This window comes from Merops nubicus, unplaced genomic scaffold, assembly GCF_000691845.1.
Source record: "Merops nubicus isolate BGI_N331 unplaced genomic scaffold, ASM69184v1 scaffold33956, whole genome shotgun sequence".
Classification (NCBI taxonomy): domain Eukaryota; kingdom Metazoa; phylum Chordata; class Aves; order Coraciiformes; family Meropidae; genus Merops; species Merops nubicus.
Genome location: NW_008617535.1, coordinates 1 through 247, shown reverse-complemented (window position 1 = coordinate 247; position 247 = coordinate 1).

The following is a 247-nucleotide window of genomic DNA, read 5'->3' as shown; positions in this document are numbered from 1 at the left end:
GGGGTCCAGTATGCGAAGGAAAAAAGGGATCGGTATCCTCTTTAATTTCAGAGGAGATTTGACCATTCCTCTTGTGTAGCAGAGCTTCTAGAAAGTCAAATAAAATGGAAATCGGATTTTGAAGCAAAAACATTTTGAAACGCTTTGAGAGGAAAAAGGGAAACAAATCATCGTGGAGTTTCCTAAATAGCACGTTTCTGTCTGAAAATAGGAGGAAGTACTGGGGAAGCGGAGGTGTGGTGGGAGG